Raw genomic sequence first — 27541 nt, forward strand, 5'->3', positions numbered from 1 at the left:
CAAGAGGCCAAGATCTAAGGATCACAATTCAAAGCCAGCCTGGGCAGATAATTCCAAGAGAATCTTATTTCTAATAAACCAGCAAAAAGCCAGAAGTAGTAGATATGTGACTTAAGTGGTAGAACACCAGCTTTGAGCAAAAAAAAGGCCAAGAAAGAGCTCTGGGCCATAATTTTAAGCCCTAGAACAAGCTAAAAAATAATAGAGCGGAAGGAAGGGAGGAAGGAAGGAAGGAAGGAAGGAAGGAAGGAAGGAAGGAAGGAAGGAAGGAAGGAAGGAAGGAAAGAAGGAAGGAAGGAAGGAAGGAAGGAAGGAAGGAAGGAAGGAAGGAAGGAAGGAAGTTGGGAAGAAGGGAGGGAGAAGAGAAGGGAGAGCAAGGAAGGAAAGAGGAATAGAGCCCTCTTTCTCCAGGAATCTTGGATCTTGGGAAATTTACTGAATTTTAAATTATCTTCACCAATTAAATCTTAGAAGAAAAAAAATTTAACTTTGTATGGTCTTCCTCCCATGACTAGTATAAATAGTATTACTCTTTGTGCAAATTATTCACCCTGAAAAATCACTACTACCCTTTATTTTTGATAGCTGATATTCTCAACTTTCAGTAAAGTATATATCCCCATATAAATGGAAAGTTTAAAGAACCAGAGCTAGTTTGTAGCCTGCCTATCTCATTCAGCAGTGAGTAGAGCGATAATAGCCACTAAGCCCAATGATTGTAAATGACCCTCAAAGATGTCCAATAGCACACTTCTACCTCTTAAGCTATGGTTGGGTATAATTTCTTCCTGTGTTTCCTGCTTTGGCTGCTTATAATGAGCTGTAACATAAAAGAAAAGACAACATGAGAATTTCCGTATCATCCTTATACTCACAAATCTAGAGAAAGTGTGGATTAAGAAAGCTACACTAAACATTAAAAATAATAAAAATATGATACTTTCAATGCAGAAAGCACAAAATAGTATGTGGATTCAGATTCTCATAGAATATACAAAATTTGGCTGCCTCTTGCAAACAAGTCTATGGGATAGGCAAACATTCTTTCAATCCTAATTATCTTGCTGGGCCTGTTTTTGTTCCTCCAGGCTCTTTGCTGTATAGCATCAGAGCCCTGCATCAGCCAAGATCCTAGCCAGCCGATGAAGATTGAGAGGCAGGCCTTGCACTTGAGCCTGTGAACTGTCACTCTGTGTCTCTTTAGACTAGTGACAAGGTACGCCTTTCCAATGGGGCTGTCAGTTTGATTCCTGACTTGCCAAAGCAGCTGTGTGCACAGAGGTCTTTAAAAAATCATACAGAAAGACCTGATCTGAGCCAGCAAGCAGTGAAAAAAAAAAAATCATTGCTTGAGAAAAGAAGGAAAGCAAGAAAGAAAAGCATAGCAACAATTAAGTGACAAATTAATGAACTCTAATTAATTTGTGACCGATAACCATGATGCAAAGAAGAAAGAAAGGAAAAAGCAGTCACCATCCAAACTCGCAAATTAACACTGTAAATGATGCATGCTGAAATGAACTTGAAACTAATTCCAGTGGCTGAGTTAATGTGTTGAAAAATCAGGTTGAGCTGGTAGGTTCTTTGGCTTCTATTATATCCCATACTACCCTGAGGAAAAAAAGCTATAATTGGTACCAACTCATCCTGTGAGCTGCAAAACCAAGAATGTTTTGTTGTCCATGACATTTTCCTCAGGGTTAATCTCCTTCTTACTTCAATTAGAGAGACATTTAAAAGATCAACCCAAGGATTAGCACCAGAGCATAGTCTCCTTTTCTATTTTAATGCCAAAGGTGGAAAGGAGGCAGCTCACTGACTATAACTATAATCCTTTTTAAAACTCAGAGAGGAAAGGGAAAAATTCCCCACCTTGGAGATGGCCTTGATGAAAGGGTAGTCACAAACTCAACATTGCTTTAATTTTTTCATTCATTTACATAACAAAGTTACTTGTTTACTTTCCCAACCCCAATGAATATTAATTCGCCATCCTGTAACATGGGGTAATCTGAATATGTAGAGAGAAACATCCCATATCAGACAAAAAAAAGAAGGTTCCTGTCTGTATCACCTTTGGAATGTTGGCTCCAAATATTCAGCGAGGGAATGTGCAACCTGAAGGTCCCCAGAGGCTCTGGTTAGCCTGCCAACACCACAGCACAGTACTAAGAGATTTAAACTTCTATTTTAATTTCTTATAATGACTATCATTATTATTTGAATCTTAGCTGGATAACTTTGGTTAATTATATTTAACCTCTCTTTGACAGTCTTCTCACTTATAAAATAAGGATAAATAATATCTACACAAAATGATATTCATAAAAATGAAATGAGTGAATATTTGTACATCCTGGAGCTCCCTCCAACATCACCGTTTTCCCACACCATGGAAACTTTTACTCCTAGAAAGACAGCCCAAGTAAGTTATAACAATACAAGGATTCTGGTCAGGTAGGAAAAATCAACTTTGCTGGTCTGAAAACACAGATTTGAGCTCCGGGTGGTATCCCGCCGCCACGCCAGCTGGCAAAGTGCCCGGCACAACAACCCGCATGCCCTGCAGCTAAAGCACACAGTGCAGATCGGACCAGGGAGAAATCCTCCAGAAGGTGGCAGACACATGTGGATCGCAGGCTGAGCACGAACAGGCTGAAATCTCAGAGAAAGCATGAGTACCCCAAGAAAGACATTCTCACTCACACCCACAGAGCAGCTTCTGGGAGGTAGCCCTTCCCCCACCACCAGAGCAAAGCGCCATCTTTGACACTGGCATAGGGTCAGACCAGACTGGAACTAAAGCAGGCCTGGGGAAAGCGAGGACAAAGGAGCCATCTTCGAAAAGGGAAAGAGGGACTGACCAGTGAGAGCCGCTCCGCCCAGGAGAACACCCACTGCCCAGGCGGGAGGCACATCCTGGGCCTCGGCTTAGCCAGAGGTGCCCCGCCCTGCCCGCCGGAATTTCTAAATTTAAAGAGAAAGCAGCTAGCAGCTAACAGCGGCACGGAACCACCAGACGGGGAACAAACAGTTCCTGAGACAGATAAATGGTTCTGTCACAGAGGAAGCCCAATTCCCAGCCCCAAACAAAGCTGAATTCTATAGCCACCTCCACCCAGGAGGCTGCCCTGCCCAGGAGGGAGGAACCTCCCCCAGGCAAGCAAGTCTCAGCTGGGTAAACCAGGCCAGAGGTGCCCCACTCTGCTGAGTACACAGCCTATTCAAAGCCAGGCATTAAAGGCAGCGGCCACACAGCAGACAAGGAGCCATGGTTCCCGAGACTGTTCATGTCCCCATCTACAGTGGACGCCCATGGCCTATCCTGCAAGCTGTGCAAACCACAGAGACCCAGGATTTCACCAACAGGGGAAGACAGTCAGAACAGATCCACCCCCTGCAAACTAAACGCGAGTCAAACCAGCCAAGCAGTAAAATAGACTGCAGACCATCCCAAGGAAACCAGAGACTAGAAAAATCACCCAAACAAGGGAGACTCCATTTTTTTTTCTTCTCAAACATTTTTTAACCTTTTTTAAAATTTATTTTTTCACTTCTGAAACATAGTTGGTTTCTTTGTTTTTCATTTTTACCTGTTTGTTTTATCAAGTTTTTTTTTTTTTGGTTGTTCATTTTTCTGGTTTTTTTCCTTTTTATTATTTTTTTTTCCTATTTTTTCTCTGTTTGTGCATCTGTCTTCCAGGATTTTTTCTTTATTTCTCTCTTTGCATTATCTTTGTTTAAAAAATACTTCCCTGTGTTGTATGAAAGGAGAGAAGGTTAGGACTCCCCTTGACAAGGATGGAAGAGGCCCTTGGGCCTGACAACATGCAAACGGTTAAGGCATTGCAACCCACTTCATGGCATCTAACCATCGTTTTTGTTGGACAAATGGGACTGCATCAAACTGCAGAGCTTCTGCACGGCAAAGGACATAGCTCGCAAGATAAACAGAAAGCCCACAAACTGGGAGAAGATCTTTACCGGACATTCAACAGACAAAGGGCTCATCTCTAAAATATATGCAGAACTAAAAAAATTACCTTCTTCCAAAACAAAACCACAAAGAACCAATAGCCCCCTCATCAAGTGGGCTAAAGACTTACAAAGAGACTTCTCTGATGAGGAAATGGGAATGGCCAAGAGACATATGAAAAAATGCTCTACATCACTGGCCATAAAAGAAATGCAAATCAAAACAACATTGAGATTCCATCTCACCCCAGTAAGAATGTCATATATCAAGAAAACTAACAATAACAATTGTTGGAGGGGATGTGGCCAAAAGGGAACCCTACTTCATTGTTGGTGGGAATGTAAACTGGTTCAGCCACTCTGGCAAGCAGTATGGAGATTCCTCAGAAGGCTAAACATAGAGCTACCCTATGACCCAGCAGCCCCACTTTTGGGTATCTATCCAAATGACCACAAACAAAATCACAGTAATGCCACCAGCACAACAATGTTCATCGCAGCGCAATTTGTCATAGTGAGAATCTGGAACCAACCCAGATTCCCCTCAGTAGACAAATGGATCAGGAAAATGTGGTACATATACACAATGGAATTTTATGCCTGTATTAGAAAGAATGACATTGCCCCATTTGTAAGGAAATGGAAGGACTTGGAAAAAATTATACTAAGTGAAGTGAGCCAGACCCAAAGAAACATGGATTCTATGGTCTCCCTTATTGGGAATAATTAGTACAGGTTTAGGCAAGTCATAGCAGAGCATCACAAGGCCCAATAGCTATACCCTTATGAACACATAAGATGATGCTAAGTGAAATGAAGTCCATGTTATGGAGACAATTGTTATATCACAGTTGTAACTACTTTCAACGTCCCATGTGTATCTGTAGCGTCTATTGTTGATGATGTTCTTGTATCACCTTCCTGTGGTTGTACCTACACTATCTCTGTAATCTTATCTGAGTATATTGGAAATCGTGTATACTGGTATTGGAAGTAGGAAATTGAAAAGGAATACCAAATTTGCCAGACACAGGGTAAAAAAAGACAAACAACTACAAAAGCAATACTTGCAAAACTGTTTGGTGTAAGTGAACTGAACACCTCTGGGGGGGAGGGAAAGGGGGAAGAGGGAGGGGGGTATGAGGGACAAGGTAACAAACAGTACAAGAAATGTATCCAATGCCTAACGTATGAAACTGTAACCTCTCTGTACATCAGTTTGATAATAAAAATTTGAAAAAAAAATTTAAAAAAAGAAACTATTGGTATGTGAGAAGTAGACAGCAAAATGTCTTAAAGTTGATCAATAAAAAAGTGATGAAAGAAAAAAAATACTTTCCTTTGAATAACACCTCCACTCTTTTCTGCTATCCATTGTCTATCTCCATTGTCTATCATTTTAACCTTGTTCTTTCTACTGATTCTATTCTTCTCTACATTTCCACGTCACTGAAACTAAACCAAAACCATCGCTCCCCCCCCCATACATTTTACTGTATTCTCTTTACTACCTCTAACTTATTCTCCTGAGTTACTTCTAGGACCTCCAGATTCCATTGACTCCGCTTATTGGATACAGGGTATCCCTGCTTAATCCGAGTGAATCAAAGGGGTTCATAGAGGAAGCCAGTCCTAAAAGAACTTAATATAAGAATAACAATTGCTCATAGGGTCATAACAGTAAATAAATAACTAGTAAATACAGGGCTCAGGGTTGGTTGTTATATTGAAATTGTATTCTTTAGGAACACCAAATCTAATTTTATATACAGGTATACAAGGTATCTGTATGTAATTGTGAACTTATATGATTTATACAACAGTGCTAGGTAAAGTCTGCTTTGGGTCTTCAACAGTGCTCACAGGTGCTTATAGATTGGCATTCCCAATCCAAATGGGCAGAACAAACACAAGAAAAATGGCAAACAATGGAGTTTTATATCCCACTCAAAACAAGCATGAAGCAGAGCAGTCAATCAAAGACATAGAAGAGTAAATCTCAAAATACTCTACAAAGTCTACTGATAAACATGATAAATGAAAAGCTTGAATCAATACATCAATCATTCCATAAAGTAGTAGACGACTTCGTGACCTCAACAAATAGAAAGATAAATGAAATTCAAGAGTCAAATGAAAAAGCAACCCAGGTAAAAGATTTGAGAGACAGCACTCAAAAACCAAATTAATGAAGTTAATGAAGTAAAGAAGTCCTTACAGGACCTAAGAGATGACATGGAAATCATCTGGAAAGACCAGTCAGAAGGAAAAGAGATTTGAAATCACTTAGCTAGCCTACAGTCCAGACTAACTGAAGCAGAGGATCGAATCTCAGGAGATGAAGATTCCCTAGAATCTATGGGGAAAGATTAAAAATCAGTACAAATCCAGTCCAATCGACAAAACAGATCGCTCCAGGAGCTTCAAGACACAATCAGGAAGCCCAATTTAAGGATAATAGGTGTTGAAGAAAACCTGGGGAAAGAAGTTAATGGAATAGGCAACCTATTTAACAGAGTATTAGCCGAGAACTTCCCAAATATCCAGAAGGATAGGCCTATACAGATACAAGAAGCATATAGAACCCCAAACCGACCAGACCAGAATAGGACATCCCACCGACACATTGTGATCAAAACAATATCAAGAGAGTCCAAGGAAAGACTCCGTAAAGCTGTTAGGGAGAAGAAAACAATCACATATAATGGAAAATCCATCAAAATTACCCCAGACTTCTCAGCAGAGACCATGAAAACAAGGAGAGCCTGGAATGAGGGATGCCAAACCCTAAATAAAAATAACTACCAACCAAGAATAGTGTACCCAGCTAAACTCTCATTCATAGCTGAAGGTCAAATAAAAGTTTTCCACAGTAAGGAAAAACTAAAACAATATATCTCCACCAAACCAGGTTTACAGAAAATCCTCAAAGATGTACTATACAGGGAAAATAATCAATATCCCAATACAGACAGAGAAATGAACCCTAAATAGTAAACCAGAATATCAGATCAAGAAATGGGAAGACACAGCTTTTAACAAGATATTGATAATGACAGGAACAAATGGTCATCACTAAATCCTAACTCTCAACATTAATGGTCTTAATTCTCCAATCAAACAACATAGGCTCATAAGTTGGATCAAAAATCAAGATCCTTCTTTCTGCTGCCTCCAGGAGACACATCTATCCAGCAAAAGTAAACATCTTCTAAAAGTGAAAGGCTGGAATAAAATCTACCAAGTAAATGGCCCCCATAAATAGGCCGGAGTTGCAATCCTAGTATCAGACAAAATTGACTTCAAATTAAAAAAGGTAAGAAGAGACAAAGAAGGTTAGTACATACTAATAAAGGGATCACTCCTACAGGAAGATATAACCATCCTAAATATCTACACACCAAATACAGGAGCACCCAACTTCATCAAACAAACACTACTGACTCTAAAAACACTCATAGACCCAAACACATTGATAGTTGGGGACTTTAACACTCCACTGTCACCTCAGGACAGATCAACACGCCAAAAACTGAACAAAGAAGCCACAGAACTAAACAATGGCATAGACCAACTACATCACAGCACAATTTGCCATAGCTAGAATCTGGAACCAACCCAGATGCCCCTCAGTAGATGAATGGATCTGGAAAATGTGGTACATATACACAATGGAATTTTATGCCTCTATCAGAAAAAAATGACATTGTCCGATTTGTAAGGAAATGGAAGGACTTGGAAAAAGTTATACGAAGTGAGCCAGACCCAAAGAAACATGGACTCTATGGTCTCCCTTATAGGGAATAGCATAGGTTTAGGCAAGTCACAGCAGAGGATCACAAGAGCCCAATAGCTATACTTTTATGAACACATAAGATGATGCTGAGTGAAATGAACTCCATGTTATGGAAACGATTGTTATAACACTGTTGTAACTACTGTCAATGTGCTATGTGTAACTGTAGCTTCTATTATTGATGATCCTCTTGTATCCCCTTCCTGTGCTTGTACCTACACTATCTCTGTATCTTATCTGAGTATATTGGAAACCATGTATACTGGTAAACAGTGGTATATAGGGTAAAAAAAGACAAACAACTACAAAAGCAATACTTGCAAAATTGTTTGGTGTAAATGAACTGAACAACTCATGGGGTGAAAGGGAAAGGGGGAGGAGGGAGGGGGGAATGAGTTACGAGGTAACAAACAGTACAAGAAATGTATCCAATGCCTAACGTATGAAACTGTAACCTCTCTGTACATCAGTTTGATAATAAAATTTGTTTAAATCCCTCCCAAAATATCTGTACATCCTTTATTACTTTAGTAAATATTATATAAATATTAACATCGTTTATAATGTACTGATCACATACTCACTTCATCATCTTTAACTTTCATCAGTATTTGCTTGCTGCCATAAATGATAAAAGAAAATTCCTAGCATTCTGTTTCTTTCCAACTTTCCTCTTTTCCCTTTGGCCTGATTTCTTACGACATTTTTGTCTGATTTTTAATAATGGTTTGTTTTGCAGTTTAGGAGGGGGGGGTGTTCTTTGCTTTTTTTGTACTGGGGATTGAACCTATTATATTGCATTCACTAGACAAGCACTTTGTTGTCCAACTTGATACCCCTCCCTCATTTTTCTTCCACCTTCCCTCCTCCCCCATCTCCCCAGTAGTACAGTTAGTTTACAACATATTGTCTTGTAAGTATTGTGTTGCACTGCTTCACCTTTTACCCTTTGTCTCATTGTTTTAATCCAATGCCTAACATATGAAACTGTAACCTCTGTGTATATCACTTTGACAAAATAAGATAAGAAAAAAAAAAAAAAGAAATTAACTCCTAAGGGAAAATCACTCCAAAATAAAAGTCTCAAACTTAAAAAATAAATAAATAAAAATAAATTAAAAAACCCTGAGTAGAGTATTAGCAAACAACATCAACAATATTCTAAAAACTAAAGTATTGTGACCAAATGACCAAATGTGTGTTGTTTCAGGCATATATAATTAATAACTTGTGCTATAAAGCAAAGACTCAGTCTCAAGAAAACAGAACAATGATAAAAAGATGTCCTGTAATCTAAGAATAGAGAAAACTTTCTCAGTCTAATAGAGTATCTACTACATAGCTACAACAAACACACACAATGATCACTTTAAAAGAATTCCCGTTATATTCATAAACTCTCACTACCTTCTCTCTGTCACCCTCCTTATCCACATTGAACCTGGTATCCTTGTCAATATCATGAATGAAGGGAAAGAAATGGAAAAATATAAAAACTACAACAAAAGGGAAAACTGTTACTAACCACAGAAGCTGTCACAGAAAATATGATTAGCTGTTCAGAAACAATTAAGTTTAGAAATAAACCTAAACTTAATGTTCAGTTTATAAAATGTTTATAAATGTTTATAAAATTAATACCAAAACCACAAACACATGGTTTAAATTCTGCATTATTTTTAATCTAATAACTCGGCTTCTATGTATCTTCTCTGAAGAAACTCTCACAAATATACATAAAGTATATTTGATGTTTTATTAATCATCTAGTGCTAGAGATAGTTGGTATCATTTATATAATTATATAGTACACAACAGTTAATTTGAATGAAGTAAGATCTACATATATACATATATATGTATGTATATTTAGCAAAACCTAATATTCCATGAAAAAAAGAAGTTAGGAAAGAGTAAGCAGTTTGATCATGAGCTCAGAGTAATTGTGTATAAAATTAGCCTTAAAACTTTGCCTAAATTATAGAAAGAACTTAATAAATGTGCACACTATAATAATGATAATGGAAATGATGATAACATTTGTACATTTTAAATTAATTAATTAATTTTATTGTCAAGGTGAAGTACAGAGGGGTTACAGTTACATACATTAAGTAATGAGTACACTTCTTGTCCAACTTGATACCCCTCCCTCATTTTTCTTCCACCTTCCCTCCTCCCCCATCTCCCCAGTAGTACAGTTAGTTTACAACATATTGTTTTGTATTGCTGTTGCACTGCTTCACCTTTTACCCTTTGTCTCATTGTTTTAGTGTTCCCCTTTCCTTCCTTTCCCTAATTCAGACAGATGTATATAAAATACCCAGAGTACCAGAATCAAATACAGTGACAACAGGGGCTAAATCATAGGGAAGATCAAAAAAGGAAAAAAGAAACCATTTCACATAGTACGTTGAAAATAATAATGTCAATAATAAACTACCGGCTTTCATTTTTTGGAGGTCATTTCTCTTAACATCATCTTATGTGATCATATATTCATAGTTATTGAGCTATTGTGATCATCTGCTACGACTATCTTAGACATATACTAATTATTACCAATAAGAAAGATCATAGAGAGCTGTTGCAGCCCAGGGTGCCCGGCCAGGGGTCCAAGACGAAAAGTTATCGTCACAATGTCGGGCAAAGACCGGATTGAGATCTTCCCTTCGAGAATGGCACAGACCATCATGAAGGCTCGTTTAAAAGGAGCTCAGACGGGTCGAAACCTCCTGAAGAAAAAATCTGATGCCTTAACTCTTCGGTTTCGACAGATCCTAAAGAAGATAATAGAGGCTAAAATGTTGATGGGTGAAATGATGAGAGAAGCTGCCATTTCGTTTGCAGAGGCCAAGTTCACAGCAGGGGACTTCAGCACCACAGTTATCCAAAATATAAATAAAGCCCAAGTGAAGATTCGAGCAAAGAAAGATAACATAGCAGGTGTTACCTTACCAGTGTTTGAACATTATTATGAAGGAACTGACCGGTTTAGCCAGAGGTGGGGAACAGTTGGCTAAAATAAAAAGGAATTATGCCAAAGCAGTGGAACTTCTGGTGGAACTGGCTTCGCTGCAGACTTCCTTCGTGACTCTGGATGAAGCCATCAGGATAACCAACAGGCATGTAAATGCCATTGAGCATGTCATCACTCCCCGGATTGAACGAACCCTTGCTTATATCATCATAGAGCTGGATGAAAGAGAGCGAGAAAGAGTTCTATAGGTTAAAGAAAATACAGGAGAAGAGAAAGATTCTCAAGGAAAAATCTGAGAAGGACTTGGAGCAACGAAGGGCAGCTGGAGAAGTGATGGAGCCTGCAAACCTTCTGGCTGAAGAGAAAGACGAAGATCTCCTCTTTGAATAATCTTTCCTGTTTGGCTTCTTTTGGAAACACCCAACACTTGGCTTCCATTTTAATTTAATGTGTAGGTTTAGTGCGTGTGGCTATTTATTTTTGGGCCTATAAAATTCACTGGGTGTAAAATTTACCTAGAGTCCTATGAAATTACTTTTGTAGAATCCTAATTCAAAAACCACATACCACAGTTGAATGAGATTTGTAGAAACTGCCTGGTACTTCTATACAAGTCTCACACTATTCCATTTACACCTGTTATATGTGATATGTTTTAATAGGCATCTTAAGAAATAGCACTAGAAAATATTACTGGTCTTAGGCTAACTTCTGTGGCAGTCTTCATTCCTACCCATTTGCTAATAGACTTTGGCACTGTTGTTTGAGACTGCTCTAGCCATTCTTGTGTTACTGTGGTACTTCTGCCCTAAGCTTTATGGAAACCTTATTTTTTTTCTTGCATGACAGGTCTTGTCTGTCATGGGAGCAGTTCTGCCAACTTAAATGTAATTATATTACAAAAAGTAAAGTTGTTTGAAATCTTTTGAAAAAATATTTACTGCTAAGAATAGTAGTCCTTATGCTCAGATCAGTGACTTTCATTCATATCCAGAAAGCTTTTTCTGCAGGTATTTTAAGGCTAATCTTTTGTTACCTGCCCCTCATTATCAGTGTTTCACTAAATGATTTATGTTGTGACAATTACCGCATTTTGAGGTACTAATAAATGCCATGAATTAAGAGAAAGAAAAAAAAGAAAGAAAGATCATAGAGTTTATATTTTTTGGGTCTACCTCACTTCATTTAGTGTGATTTTTTTCTAGGTCTTTCCTTTTTCTTTTGAATGGGGCAATGCCATTCTTGCTGATAGAAGCATATAATTTCATTGTGCATATACACCATAATTTCTTGATCCATTCATCTACTGAAGGACATCTGGGTTAGTTCCATATGGTAAATAATGCTGCAATGAACATAGTTGTGCTGATAGCTTTAGTTTGGCCTTGTTGGTGATCCTTTGGGTAAATGCCCAGAAATGGGATTACTGGGTCATAGGGGAGCTCTATGTTTAGCTTCTGTTTTTTAATTTCTTTATTGTTAAAGTGACGTACAGAGGGGTTACAGTTTCATACATAGGGCAGTGCATACATTTCTTATCTAACTTATTACCTCCTCCCTCATTTTCCCCCGCCCTCCTCCTCCCCATTGTTCTCTCCCCCATGAGTTGTACAGATGGTTTACACCATATAGTTTTCCAAGTATTGCTGTTTCATCGGTTTGTCTTTTTATCCTCTGTCTCTCCATTTTGGTATTCCCTTTCCCTTCCCTAGTTCCAATACACATATATACAATATCCAGGGTACCAAAATCAGTTACTGTGATATCAGGGGTAAAACCACAGGAAAGAAACACAAAATAAAAAGGGCATAATTTCACATGGTATGTTTAACTGTTTGAGGAACCTCCACACTGCTTTTCAGAATTGTTGAACAAGTTTACACTCCCACCAACAGTATAGTTGTGTTCCCTTTTGGCCACATCCCCATCAGCCCATAGTTTTCTTGATAATGGCCATTCTAACTAAAGTGGAATCCCAATGTTGTTTTGATTTGCATTTTTCTTAGGGCCAGGGATGTTGAGCACTTCTTCATGTGCCTCTTGGCCATTCTCATTTCCTCTTCAAAGAAATCTCTCTTTAAGTTTTTAGCATACATATTAATGGGGCAGTTGTTTCTTTGAGGATTTGTTTATGTATTTTTAAAATGTGTACATATATGTGTGTGGAGATTATGGATATTTTAGATGTTATAGATAATATATAGTAGTACTACAAAATTGAGATTTCCAAACCAATTAAAAAAAGATTAGAGAAAGCCAGGGATGGTGGTCTAAGACTGTCATCCTAGCTACTCAGGAGGCTGAGATCTGAGGATCACAGTTCAAAGTCAGCCCAGGCAGAAAAGTCCATGAGACTCTTATTTCCAATAAAATACTCAGAAAAAGCCAAAAGTGATTCTGTGGCTCAAATGGCAGAGTGCTAACCTTGAGCACAAAGAGGTTCAAGGACAGCACCTAGGCCCTGATGTCAAGCCTCTGTGCCAGCAAAAGAAAAAGTGTGCGTGTGTGTGTGTGTGAGAGAGAGAGAGAGAAAGAGAGAGAGAGAGAGAATAGAAGAGAATTTGTACCCATGTAATTATTGGTGAGTAAGAGAAATCTGAAGGAGAAAATTAACATTTAAATTTACATGGTGGGTGTGGTAGTATGCATCATTTTATTTGACCCATTTGTGAGTTAAACATCCACTCAATCAACCATAGGCTGAAAATATACAGCAAAAATGTTTCTCTGTGAAACATGCACAGTCTAGACTGTGTTCTTGTCATTATTCTTTAAACAATACAATAGAATATCAATGTACAGAATATTTAAATTTCATTAAGTTTTAATAGTATCTAGAGATTGTTAAGTATATGGAAATGTACATAGGTTGTATGAAAATGCTTGCATTGTATATAATATTCTAGGGCATCTATAATTTTGGTTTGAAATATTCCTCCAAATATATATATAAATATGTATATATGTGCATATATATTTATATATGTATATATGTGTGTATATACACATATGTGTGTAGATAGATTGAGACTGTGTGTGTTCTTTGTTAGTTATTTAATTATATTTTCTTAAGTTTAAAATTTTTCTAAAATAAGAATGTATTTACTTTAAAAAGAGTGACACAGTGATTTGATCACAATATATTTATTAAATTAATTTGTACAATTTGTTATTAAATTCTTATGGTTAGTTCACGCTAATAATTATTTTACAAAAGCAATTTTAAGCAAAGATAACCTCTTTTAAAATTGAAGCCACTAGATGTCTGTCATCTAAATGAATCTTCATTTAGATGCCCTCTAATAAAAAACAAATTATGTTTTACTTTTTTAAACCCATGGAATTTTGACAGCACAGGATTTTATTTATTGCATTTATATTTGTGAGCTATGCCTTCTTTTTTTGCCTGTAGTCCTTAGTATTAAAATTCACAGTAATTTATGGGTGTTTGTCACCATCTTTATCATAATAAAATGTCATTTCCTATAAATCTCACATTACTGCCATAGTGATGGGTTATGGAGGATCACTGGGTGCATTTCTCAGTACACTCATGTAATGACACCACCACAGATCTTCTCCAACTTCCCTCTGTGGTCTTTCATGTCTGAAAGCACAACTAATCTGAACACAGAACTAATCTGCAGAGACCTTGCAATTTATCTTTCACCATGATTACAATTTCTAATCTAACCAGCAGCAGTTCAAATTGAACTCTGATCCAAATGATCAATAGCCATGGGCAACCCATTAGACATGTGAATATTAAATCGTTTTTGGATAAGGGCTGTCCAAATGAAAAGCATATAATTATCATTTATTAACATATATTGAAGCAATAACACAAAAAAATTCAAGCTGTCTGAAACAACCTATCAAGAATTCCAATGGCTATGATGTTAATGTTAGATATTTTACATATGAATTAATACCAAATCATGATTCATGCTTTTATGTTTATTTTTAATGATGTTACCTTAAGCCATAAATAAATAAATTTTAATAATAAAATATACTCCATTTCCAAATTCATTGGGATAATTTTTTACATTAGCATAAAAATTAGCCATGGTAAATAAAAAGATAATGAAACAGAATGACAAAAATAACTCCAAAAAAACTAACTTACTTTACATACCTTGATCCTACTTTTATAAAAGCATGAAATTATATAAAGTAGTTCTTCAAGAAAAATGAGTGCAGTCCTATTTCAAGTGTTAGAGATAATAAGTTCTACAAAGAGCTTATGGTAACTCCTTCCAGCATTTAACAATGCATTGGAAATTCTTTTTTAAAGAAACCCAAATACCCAGTATTCTAAGGTAAATCTACTTTACCTCACTTTTCATGGAATATTTTCACATTTTCAAGTTTACAGTTTGTTGGTTGACAGTCAATTAGAAAGATTATAAAATTATAAAATCCACTTCCAGATTTGTCTCTTAAAACATCTCATTCCATTCACCATGCATCGCCTCAGAACTGCGATAAGGCTGCATCTTCCAAATGCTAGAAATAAAGAAGTATCACTCAACTCCATAGGATTTCATATGTGCTAAAAATAAACTATTTAAATAAAATTTTATTATTATTTTTATTTTATTGTTATTATTCAAGGTGTTTACCATTTCATAAGTCAAGTAATAAATGTATTTCCTTCTTTAGACTATGTCACCCCTTCCTTTGCTTTCTCACAGTTTCACCTCCCAACCCTGCTCATAAGTTGCGTAGTTCATTTTCCACATAGTATATACTGAATAGCATGAATAAATTTGTTCACCTTTCCTCCCTTTCTGCACCCTCCCCCCGTACAAACCCTAAAGCAAAACAAACATCAACATTACCACCTCCATCCACAACAACTATAAAAAGCTCATCTATTGTTTTATTAGTTTGGGTGGGATTTTTTTTTAACTTCTTGTATGTTTTGGATAGTAGGCCTTTATTGCATGTATTGCACATAACAATTTTCTCCTAGTCTGTTTGTTGGCTGTGTTTCTAGTTTAATATTAGTGTCCTTTGTTGTGATGTGCAGAAACTTTTATTTTGATATAATTACAAAAGTAAACTTTTATTGTGTATGCTCCTGAATTTTGCTTATGATTCATCAAAGCTTTATGCTTTTTCAAGTTTAGATTGTATAGGTCTTTCAGGTATGAGCAAAATGAGAAAATATGCTAATATTTATTCCCATGTATGCCCTCTTTCATCTACAGCCCAGTCCCTTTTCATCCAATCAATACTGTAATTCAGTTACCACATTTTCTCCCTATGATATGTAATTTCTTTTTCCTCTATATCCTTATTTGCACTTTTGTTTTTCCATTTTCTCAGAAGTCTAAATTTTAGCTGTCAATCTTCTCTACTACTTCTCTTGAAGCAGAAAACAGGGTTTGGGCAGGCTATTTTTAGTATCTGTGGAGGTGCATATGTTGGGATATAATTCCTTCTTCCCTTGTGTTGTGCAGATACAGAGGCCATCTGGTGAGGCATGGTATGTTTGTTTCTATACTGGACACCACACGAGTGTCAAAGTCAGGTCTCCCACTTTCAGCAAGTCCAGTCTTGTCAGAAAGAGAAATGTGGGCCCTGTTTCTGGTCTTCTGGAGACTTGTGGAAAAGGTTGTTTCTCAAAGTTACTGCTTCTGCCATGCTACTTCCTGATTGTTCCCCCGCACAGGTGTTTCCAACAAAGCTGACTAAAAGCGAAATCTAAGACATTTCTATCTTCTTCCCTGAGTTGTGCTTTGTCTCTTAGTGATCGTTGGACAACATTTTCCCATTTTCTTTGCATGAGATCTCCCTTGACTGACCTTTATCTGAGTGATCATTTGAGAGATTTTTTTGCATTAGAGGTCCATTTTCTTTTTATCTTTTTACACAGAAACAATTTTAACACATGTACCCCATAGCCTTTCAAGCAAGATAAAGATTAGCTTGACCTTTCTTCCATCAATTAATCAATATGGTTATGCCACAGTTACCTTTTAACCTTGGTGTCTCTACACTGAAATGGTAAATCATGATTTGTGAGGCTGCTTCATTTTATGTATGGTTAATAGCAACCCCCTGTCTCTGTGCTTTGATAAAGTATCAGGGCACAAGACAACATAGGAGGGAAAGGAAGCTTTTATTGTCCTTGTTGAAAATGGCTTTGTAATCTAAGATTGGAGCTTCTAGATGGCTAAGCCTGATGACTGGAATTAATTGCTGTGCCCTGTTTGCCAATTCCTGCTGCTGGAAAAGCTGTTTACTGGAGTGCTCTGAGGGTGGACTTCTTGTTAGGAACATGCGATCTGTTGCCAGAATGAATGCCCTCTTTCTCCTCCTTCATACTTAGCCCCAGGAGAAACCAAGTGCTCCTCACTACATCCTGCACTTCCATTGCCACTTGTTTTCTCTTACTTTTGTTTGTTTTACTTTTATTGTTTTGGGTTTTGTGAGTGTGTGTGTGTGTCTGTGTGTGTCCGTGTCTGTGTCTGTGTGACAGGATCTCACCATGTAACCTAGAATTCACCTAACAGCAGAAAACACTATTGTTCCTCTATGAGGCCTTTATACATGGGAAAATTTGCCTACTGGACCTCAATGTGCCTCATGACATCTATCTCTTCTTCTTTATCAAGGGCGAAATTAAACCTTGAAAATGGGCTTATTTTGACTCAGATTCCACAGATATTTTCTTTGAGACAGGGATCTTTTGTAAATGCACTCAAATCTCCAGTGATATTCAGAAAGCCACCATTTCCTCATAATCCAACAATGAAACCCTTCAGAGGTTGTACATTTCCTTAAGGCTTACCTGGCACTGCCAACATCATCTGGTCATCTAGACTTATTACCCTAAATTAAAATGCAAAGTAGAGGTCTATTACGTAACAGGCATGTGAACTTTGGCAAGTTACTTAGCCTCTCTGTGCCTTAATAGAACCTTCTCTTAAAAAACAAAAAAGAATCTATAAGAATCTATAAAAAAAATACTATAAGGTTACCAGGAGGTTGAAAGTATTAATAAATAAGAAACACTTTAAATAATGACTGTCATATAGTAAATACTACATTACTGGTTTGTTCATGTTATTATAAATAATGACTGTCATATAGTAAATACTACATTACTGGTTTGTTCATTTCCATTCCTTCATATAGACTTCAATAAGTTTTGGTCATCTCTCTGTACTGTGTTCCTCCTGTTCATTTTGAACATGCATGGGTAAGAGTTAACTCCTTTTTATTTTAAAAGCAAAGGCCAACTATCAACACTCATCACCTCACTCACATTGTGATTCTTTTTGGGTAATTTACAGAGTAAACTATCTCAATTCCTAGAACATAGGCACACAGGTTGTTGAATCAATTGTGTTGAAGGAATTTCATGTTTCCTTCAAATTTTATTGATGTGAAATATTCAATTAAAATGCCAAGTTAAAATACCTTGTGATTAGTGTTTACAGTGCATTTTAATGTGGATTCTGTGATTCCCAATAGCAACTCAATCTTAAAGTCTTCTTTTAAAAGCAGAGTAATGACCTTCCTTTGAACTTAGTTTGACCAACCATTAAAATATATCTGTTTTCTTCATTTTCTCTTCTCTTCTCCATCCTTGTGGACCGCCTTTTCTTTTCCCTGCTTCTTCACTCCCCTCTCTTCCTCCTCTCCTCTTCTTCTCCTCTTCCTCTCTTCTTCTACCTCCTTTTCTCTTCTCTTCTCTCTCTGCACACAGCATTTTGCTCTCCCACCAATAAACTTTTCTGCCTGAAAAAAAATAGAGAAAGAGAGAGAGATTAGAAAGTAAGAGATTATTGATTAGAATCACAGACTTGAGCTGATAATCTTTGTTTCATTATATTTGGTTAAATGGAACTTCCTAGTCCAGTGAAGTCTCTTCTTTTTTAGGTTTATGGAAGAATTTATTTCCTCAAATGAGTTATTTTAACTTTGTAGGTTGGTGCATTTGTGATTTTTATTTTTTTATTAAACTTTTTTCTGTATTGCCAAAGTGTGGTACAGAGGGGTTATAGATTCATAGTCTCTTTAAATACTTTGTACCTCAGTAAGTAAGGTACTTCTGATTAAAGTTTAAATTGATTTTTATATGAAATTTGGATTTATCTTTGTTCAAATGATAGGTGTAGGGTTATATTAAGTGAAAAATCTTTGGGGAACCAAGCATATATTAGACTAGCTCAATTTTCAGTTTGAGGATAACTGATTAAGGAATTTAAAAACTCCAATCTAAGAACCGCAGTTAAATTTAGGGGTCTTAAAACTTTGTTAGGAGACGTCTTTAAAAAAATGGCCATTTTCAAGAAGGTTACCTTACCAGGTGATTTCTGAGAACAATGAGCTTGATGTTTAAAAATAAAACTCAAGGATATTCTTAAGAAGGTTATATGATATTAATCCACAGTATTTTGTCAAGAAATATATCAGAGGCCTCATTAGAATTTATTTTATTTTAGAAAGATAGTTGATATAAATATTTACATATTTGGACACTTTGTTTTTGTCCCATATAAGTTTCTATTTTATTTGGATAGTGGTCTTAGAAATGTGATCATTGTATAGAATCGACATAGGAATGCAAAAGAAAGCAATAACATTCTCCTTTTTGTCTAATGGAGTTCTATAAGATTAAAAGCAATGATAGCCATTGCTGTGGCATGGGAATGATCTTTCCTATATATCATTGGAGAGAGTGCAATTAATACTCTAAGGGGAAAAATGAAAATTCATAGTAAGAACTAAAGAAATATGCAAACATCATCTCATAAATTGTACAACAGGAGTTAATTCCCAAGGACATACAGATATGTATGTAAGAGAATATCATTCATAAAACTTAAAAAATATACTTGATGCAATAGAAGTACCCAATAGTGAGGTGTTACACGCAGGTATTTTCATACAATAGAGTTTAGACAGCTGATAGAAATTGACTATGTATATCACAGTACTAATTTAGAAAGATGTATCGAACAGATACTAATGGATTAAAATTTTAATCAGATTATAATCCTTTTTTAAAAGAAATTGCAAGTAAGTGGATATAAAGTGAAGAATATACATTAAAATGTTATTGTTGGTGGTCTTTGAATATTTAATATGACTTTTCCTATTCCTAAATTTTCTACAATTACTATATTTTAATTGATTTTATATTAAAAATTAAGAATGGAAGTCTGGAACAGTGGCTTATCCCTGTAATCTTAGATATGTACAAGGCTGAGATGAGAAGGTCCACGGTTCAAGGTTAGCCTGATCAAAGAAAAAAGTATACATGATAACCCATCTCAACCAATAATAGGCTGAACGCTATATAGCATGTGCTGTTATCACAGCTATGTAGGAAGTGTAAATAGGAGAATCATGGTCTAGGCCTGCTGGAATATAAACATAAGCACTACCTGAGGAATAATCATGGCAGAAAGGGACTGGGGACATGGTTCTGGTGGCACAGCACCTGCCTAGCAAATACAAGGCACTATGTTTAAACCTCTTTACTACCAAAAATAAAATTAACAAGAGTATACATTAAAAAATTAAGAATAATGTTTTCTTTCTTTGTATTACCTTTAAGTTGTTGTATAAAGGATTTTCTATCCAATGGCGTTATTTAAGAATAGAATGCATCCATTTTGAAGATAAGGAAATGGGGTTGTAAACATTTTTAATCAAATAGACAAAAGCGAGGGGGATGAAAAGAGGCAGGTAGAAATAAAATATAGACAAGAAGGTGGTTCCATGCTAGATCATAGGCAATCAATCTTTAATCCCTCCATTCATAAAACAGAAAAGGTAAATCATTTTGACTCATATTATATCCCGAATAAATGCTGTGATGTTTGTAATCTCCATCAAACTCATCTCATTCTACAGAGTGCTCATGATAGCATTCAGGTTCAGAGAAAAGATGGTAATATGTCCTCCTTCATATGTGTCTCCTTGTATAGCGTTTGCTATCTGAGGTTAATTTTAAATTTTACTAATATAAAATCTAATATAAACAATCTGATCCTTATGCCCTCTTACTAATATATTTCTTGTGAACACTCTGTAATCTAGCAAAGAGGATAATTTTCTGATTTTTCCATGTGTGCTTTCTCTTTCTTCTCAGCCTGTACTGAATAGAATACTATCCACTCCAAATCTGCTTTGAAATAATTATGCTTTTAGATATGAACACTTAGATTGCAAAACAGTATGAGTGAAGTGCTACTGTATAATATAAAGTTTATATATAGTGATATTATATTCCATACTGGAAATTTACTTGGAGAGTAGATTATAAGTGCTCTAATCACAAAAAGGTGAGGTCATAAATATGCTAATTTGTTTGATTACAGTAAATATTCCATATCTTCAAAACATCATATTGCTCACCTCAGGTATAATAAAACTATAAATTTAAAAAGAAGTTCATGGAAGTTTTCTTTTTTTACTTGATGGAATAAAAGCGTATATGCACAAATAACTGAAGGGGAAGAGAAAAGCCTTCTTACTCTAAAAGGAAGCTTTCCCATATGAGGAAAAAATAGTTTAGTGAAACTTTACTGTAAGCAGAATCCTGGTTTCTTGCACACTAATCACTTGAGAATAGAATTTGTAAGTTGAGCATGGGGGAGGGGGTGTTACAGACCCCTTAGATTACAAAACTTCACAATTCCAATATTAAGTTTTGAAATAATAGGCAAATCACTGATAACAAGTCTTTTGTTCCCTTTGCAAGTGGTGAAGAATAATCATTGAATTCTTGCCAAGTCTACTATCAGCAAGTTCATGTGAGATCATTGAAAACATGAAAATTATGCTTGAAAAGGTCCCTGATGAGATTTTGCTTTTTCCTAAGAGACACTATATAGAATTCTGCTGCAGCATTTTAAAAACCACTTTCCAAAATTGGGCAACTTCATTATCATGCATTACATCTGTACTCTCCACTTAGGTTGCTTTGAAAAAGAATGGCACCTAGTTGTGAATTGTTTTGTTTTGTGGGGTTTTTTTGTGGGTTTTTTTTTTTTTACATTAAAAGCACCTTCTCTCACATTTGATCTCTCCCTTTGTGACAGTTGTTTCATTTCCCAGCAACACAACTCTGACTAAATATGTAGTTTGCAAGTCATGCACAAATGAGAGACTGACTAGATGACCTAGCTTCAGCCCTCAACTAGCACCAAAACAGTTACAAAATCCTTGGTTCCAGTTATTATGATGCAGCACAATGAAGAAACACTGGAGAGTAAAGGCTGCTGTAGTTTGTTTACATTTTTAATTAAGAGCAATTATGTTGTAGGCAGTAGATTGAATTTATCAGAAATAAATTATTTATGTGTCTTTGTAGCATAGCCTCTAGATAGGAAGTGATATCTAAGCAATACCTAAATGATACCTAATGATCAAGATGAGACCATGAACTTTGGGAACAAAACAGGAACTGATGTGTAAATATCGCATATCAAAGTAAACTAACCATACCTAAAAATGTAGTGTTTGTTAATGTGGACTACTTTTCAATTTATATTGATCCACCAAAAAGATATGTACATTTGTTATATTCGCTAACCTAGAGAAAAAATTAACAGTATAATAAAATGTATATGAAAATCTTTGTACACAATACTCCATTCATGTGTATTATATATCTTATATGTTAAATGAAAACATTAAATATACCACTATATGTCATAAAATATGAATTAGAAACTAGTATAATAATGTCAATATATTTAGAAATAAATTTGAAAAGTCATTAGGACTGTATTAATACACAAATAATTAGAAGTTGTATTTCTGTTCTAACTCATTTTAGAATGTGAGCTACAATGGCATTCCTTACTTGCTATGTCATCTAGTCACAAAAATCCAACAAGAACAACAAGAATATAAAACAAAAAAACTAAGATTACTAATATATGGAGGCAATTCATCTACTTATGTCAGTATTAGCAGGCTCTATGGGAGTTACTGTGTTCTGTATAGCAGTTGATTCATAATTAATCAAGAAAGTTTAAATTATCCACCTTATATAAATACATCTGAGTACTCAAAAGAATGTCTACAACTTATGATCATTTCTATGAAAATATTAATGCAAAACACGGCAAGTTGCCAATTTCACCTGGAAAATCCATTAATATGTAACACCTCATTTTTCAAAGATGTGTCATTGTACTTATGTTATTTTACATATTTAAGATAAGTCAGGGGAATTCTGAGAGGCTAAGAGAAATGATTCATCTAAGAAATTCTCGAGAAATAGTTTCAGGCTTTCAAATTGGGAAAGCAAAATCATACAAGTTCCCCTGACAGTGGATGAAAAGAGCACTTGGGTGTCATTTATATGCCTCTGAGTTGGTGGGGTTAATCTGATCTTCCCTTCGGGAGAGTGCTGGCATCTGGGAGAGCACTAAGTCCAGAACCCTGCATCCTTGGTACAAAGCTGTGGACAGGTGGTTAGCCTCAGACCCCAAACACAGTAAACTGCTCTCCACCATGCCACAGAGCTCCAGCCATTCTTCATCCCTTCCACAGAGGTCCAGGATTAGTAGCAAGAAAACCAGAGACCTTGAGAACAAGTCTAACATTTTCCACTAGTCATTACAAGAAATGTACAATTCCTATTGAGTTTGTTAATTCACTTATAAATAAAAAAATGGATCATATATTATTCCACTTATTCCAAAGTGGGAAAGGGAAACATAAATGACTAACAATAATGTATCAAGGATCTACTATAATAAAAGTTGTATAGATTTTGGTGGCACAAGGGCTTAAATTCAGGGAACTGTATTGCTAGGAAAATTACATTGGTGATGTGAGGGAACAATGGTCAAAAGGAAGCAAAGGAAATGGGTTGTAACAACTGATCTGAGATGTGAAAACAGTAAGGCAAAGGCACATGGGAATATAAGGTAATGATGTGTATATTAGGTCACAGTGGGTCTTTGATGTCACAAGGAAATGCTGGATCATAATGGTCATAACATTACAATGGGAACATGAGGACATATGGTATGTGATATTTCAATGACAAGGTGAGGGCACAAGGATCATGAGGTCACCTAGGGAATATGGCATCACAGGAGTCTGTGGTATCATATATGTAATGAGAAATTGCAATGGCCTTAAGGTCACAATGATAATATGTTGTCACAGTGGATATCTGATGTCACAATGGTGTATGAGTAAACAGTGTTCACGAAGTCACAGTAAGGATGTGAGATCATAATGATGTCACAATGATTCTATGATTTCACAATAATAAGGTGTGAGGGTACAATAGTTGTAAGCTCACAAAGAGAGTATGATGTAACAATGAGTGTGAGATATCACAACAGCTATGTGATGGCCCAGTACCCATGAGATCTCAAAAGAACTATGACATCACAATGGGTCTATGTTGTCAGAATGCCAGTGTGAGAGCATGAAGAAAATGAGGTCACTAAGGGTGGATAGAATTCACAGTGAGTCTGTGATTTTTACAATGATAATATGAGGACATAATGGTCATGAGGTCACAAAGAGGATGTTAGTTCACAATGGTTACATGAGGTCACAATGTGTCTCTGATATTATAATTAAGTGTAAGAGCACAATGGTCATAATGGAACAAGAGGGATATGAGCTCACAATAAAACTATGATATCACAATGGCAATGAGAGGGCAGAGTAGTTATAAGGTCACAAAGGAAATATGATTTCACAATGGATGTATGATCTCACAGTGGCAATGTAGAGGCACAATAATCATGAGATCACTATGGTGATGTGAGGTCACAATGACTAGGTCACTAAGCCTGTAATGTTATAATACAATATAAGATCACAAAGGTCAAGAAGTAACAATGGAGATGAGGACACAGGGATCTGTGATGTCACAATGAAAATGTGAGAACAAAAGGGTCATGACGACACAAAGGGAATATGACTTCACAATGGGCCTATGATATAATGTTAATGCAAGATAACAAGAGTCCGGGGTTACAATGAGAATATGAGCTCACAATGAGTCTGTAATGTCATAATGAAGTATGAGAATACAATGATCATGAGGTCAAAATTAGGGTGTAAGGTCAAAATGGGCATATGAGGTCATAATGGTTCTGATATGTCACAATGGCAATGTGAGGGTACAATGATCAGGACTTCACAAAGGCAATATGATATCACAATAGACTGAGATTTCACAAGGCCATGTGAGGGCATAATGATCATGAAGTCTCAATAGTAATATGAGGTCACAACACATATGTGAGGTCACAGTGGGTTTTCAGTATCACAATGCAATGTGAGAGCACAATGGTCATAAGGCTACAATGGAGGATATGAAGACTAAATGGGTGTGTGAATCCCAATGACAATGAGATCATAATGTCATGTGATCACAACAAGAAATATGATATCACAATGAGTCTGTGGAGTCACTAATAGCAATATGAAGGCACAAGGGTCATCAATGGTCATGATTTCACCAAAAGGAATACCACAGTGGATCTGTTACATCACAATGATCATGCAAGTGCACAATATTAATGAGGTCACAAAGGAAATACAGGTCTGTGATGTCAGATTGCCATTGTGAGAGCATATGATCATGAGCTCACATGAATATAATGTCACATTGGGTCTGTGATGTATGTCGTAATGGAGAAGTGAGGGTACAATTGTCATGAGGTTACAATGGGTAAATGAGATCACAATGGGTCTGTGATGTCAAGATGTAGTGTGAGAACACAATGGTCATGAGAGAGTACTATGATATCACAATGGGTCTGTGATTTCAACATGGCAATACTAGGACAGAATGGTTAAAATATTACTAAAAGAATATGACAGTTTGAAATATCAAAATGGCCATGTGGATAATAATGGTCATGAGGTCCCCAAGGAAAGATGATGTTACAATGTTTCTGTGATGTCAGAATTCCAATGTGAGAACCCAATGATCATGAGCTCTCTACTGGGATATTTTTCTCAACGGGTTTCTGTTGTCACAATGGTGATGTGAGGGCGCTATGGTCATGATGTCACAAGGGGAATATATCTTCACAATAGGTCTGAGATGTCATGATGCCCATTTCATAGGACAATGGTCAGGAAGTTACAATGATGAATTGATATCACAAAGGGTTTTTTGTCACAATGTCATTAGGAGGGAACAATAGTCATGAAGAAACAAAAGGAATATGATATCTATAATATCAACAATGATGAAGTGAGAACAAAACTTTCAAGAGCTCAGAAACAAAATGTGATATCACAATGGGGCAATGATGTCACTTGAGATCACTATGGAGATATGATATCACAATGGCAATGTAAGGGCACAATAGTCATGAGGTCAAAAATGGACTGATGTCATAATGGGTCCATAGTGTCACAATGGTGATATGAGGTCACAATGGCCATGAGATCACAAAGGAAATGTGAAATCATAATGATAATGAGGTCACTGTGGGGATATGTTACAATAGTGTGTGATATCACAATGGCAATGTATGATCACAATGGTCAGGAGGTCATAATGGGATTATGCAATTGTGATTATGCGATCACAACGGTTCTGTGAAATCACAATGGCCTATGACTACACAAAGATCATGAGATCACAATGAGGATGTGAGATCCCAATGGGTAGATGAGGTCACAATGGGTCACGGTGCAATGCAAAATCACAGTTGTCATGTCACCATGGGGATTTGACTTCACAATGGGTCTGTGATTTCACAATGGCAATGTAAAAGCCCCATGGTCATGAGGTTAAAAAGGGAATATGACATGGGTCTGTGATATCACAGTGGGGGACCTGAAAGTACAATGGTGTCACAATGAGGAAGTACAGTTACAAAAAATATATGAGGTCACAATGAGTCTGTGATGTCACACCGGTGATAAAAAGGCTAGATGGTGATACGTTCACAATGAGAAAATGACATCTCATTGCATCTGAAATAGCAATGTGCGGGGGGCGGGGGGGCGTTATAATTGTCGTGAGGTCACAAAGAGACACAGAGGACACAAAGAGAATATAATGTTACACATCATATACCACAGTGATTATGTCAGGACAAAATGGCTATGAGGTCCAAAGGAAAGGTGATTTCACTATGGGTCTGAAATATCATTAATTGTTCAGTGAGGGTACAATTTTCAAGAGGTCACAAAGGAAATGTGATATCACAACGGATTTGTTATGTCACAATGGCAGTGTGAGATCATAATGATCTTGAGGTCACTATGGGGGATATGATTTCACAATGGGTCTGTGATGTCACAATGGTGATGTGTGAGCAAAATGAGCATGAAGTCACAATAAGGCTGTGAGGTCACAATGGACATACAATGTCACAATAGGTCTTGATGTCATAATGGAGACATGAGCATACAAATGAAGTCACAAATGTACTGATATCACAACAAAAACAGATATATGGCAATATGATTACAGAGGTAATGAAATTACAATGGTGATATGAGGACATAATGGGTCTTTGATATCACAATGAAATGTGAGATCACAATGGTTATAAGGTCTCAGTGGAGATTTGAGTTCACACTGGGTCTCTGTTGTCATGTTTTCATTAAGAGTTAATTTAGGTTATAGAAGAAAGCAGAAAGAAAGAACATCTTAACCCTATTTTCTCTAAATAATGCCTTATTATAACTACTAGCTGCTGCATTTTCAGTTCAAAGAAGTTCACCAGTAAGTTTCAGAAAACTTGCCTTGAGCATACACTGACCAAAATATATATATATATATATATATATATATATACAATATATATACAATA

At 36.3% G+C, this 27541-nt stretch overlaps 1 non-coding gene and 1 pseudogene across 1 annotated transcript; both read left to right on the forward strand.

Annotated features, from left to right (window-relative positions):
- The first annotated feature begins 3757 nt into the window (after positions 1–3757).
- On the forward strand, positions 3758–3883 carry LOC125350962. Its single transcript, XR_007210867.1, has one exon. It is a non-coding gene; the product is annotated as a U6atac minor spliceosomal RNA (small nuclear RNA).
- A 6483-nt stretch (positions 3884–10366) lies between these two features.
- Positions 10367–11676, forward strand: LOC125350686 (annotated as a pseudogene).
- The last annotated feature ends 15865 nt before the right edge of the window (positions 11677–27541 follow it).

This window comes from Perognathus longimembris, chromosome 4, assembly GCF_023159225.1.
Source record: "Perognathus longimembris pacificus isolate PPM17 chromosome 4, ASM2315922v1, whole genome shotgun sequence".
NCBI lineage: Eukaryota > Metazoa > Chordata > Mammalia > Rodentia > Heteromyidae > Perognathus > Perognathus longimembris.